Source organism: Phaseolus vulgaris, unplaced genomic scaffold (assembly GCF_000499845.2).
Source record: "Phaseolus vulgaris cultivar G19833 unplaced genomic scaffold, P. vulgaris v2.0 scaffold_84, whole genome shotgun sequence".
NCBI classification, from domain to species: domain Eukaryota; kingdom Viridiplantae; phylum Streptophyta; class Magnoliopsida; order Fabales; family Fabaceae; genus Phaseolus; species Phaseolus vulgaris.
In genome coordinates, this window is record NW_027174127.1 from 8,937 (window position 1) to 10,000 (window position 1,064).

Sequence of the window (1,064 nt, forward strand, 5' to 3'; positions counted from 1 at the left end):
TGTTCTGGCTTGATTTTGTGGCTTGGTGGTGATTTTGGTGAAAAACGAAAATCATGGTTTTGGAAAACTGGCTGGACTCAATCCTCACAAATTCCTTCAAGGTGATGTGGGAGAAGTTTGGGAGCAAAAGGAATTGATCTTGACATGGTTGGTGCATAGCCAAGTTCATGATTTTGTGACTTGGTGGTGATTTTGGTGAAAAACGAAAATCATGGTTTTGGAAAACTGGCTGGACTCAATCCCCACAAATGCCTTCAAAGTGATGTGGGAGAAGTTTGGGAGCAAAAGGAATTGATCTTGACATGGTTGGTGCATAGCGAAGTTCATGATTTTGGTGTTTTGGCTTGATTTTGTGGCTTGGTGGTGATTTTGGTGAAAAACGAAAATCATGGTTTTGGAAAACTGGCTTGACTAAATCCTCACAAATGCCTTCAAAGTGATGTGGGAGAAGTTTGGGATTAAAAGGAATTGATCTTGACATGGTTGGTGCATAGCCAAGTTCATGATTTTGGTGTTTTGGCTTGATTTTGTGGCTTGGTGGTGATTTTGGTGAAAAACGAAAATCATGGTTTTGGAAAACTGGCTGGACTCAATCCTCACAAATGCCTTCAAAGTGATGTGGGAGAAGTTTGGGATCAAAAGGAATTGATCTTGGCATGGTTGGTGCATAGCCAAGTTCCATGATTTTGGTGTTTTGGCTTGATTTTGTGGCTTGGTGGTGATTTTGGTGAAAAACGAAAATGTTGGTTTTGGAAAACTGGCTGGACTCAATCCTCACAAATGCCTTCAAAGTGATGTGGGAGAAGTTTGGGATCAAAAGGAATTGATCTTGGCATGGTTGGTGCATAGCCAAGTTCCATGATTTTGGTGTTTTGGCTTGATTTTGTGGCTTGGTGGTGATTTTGGTGAAAAACGAAAATCATGGTTTTGGAAAACTGGCTGGACTCAATCCTCACAAATGCCTCCAAAGTGACGTGGGAGAAGTTTGGGATCAAAAGGAATTGATCTTGGCATGGTTGGTGCATAGCCAAGTTCCATGATTTTGGTGTTTTGGCTTGATTTTG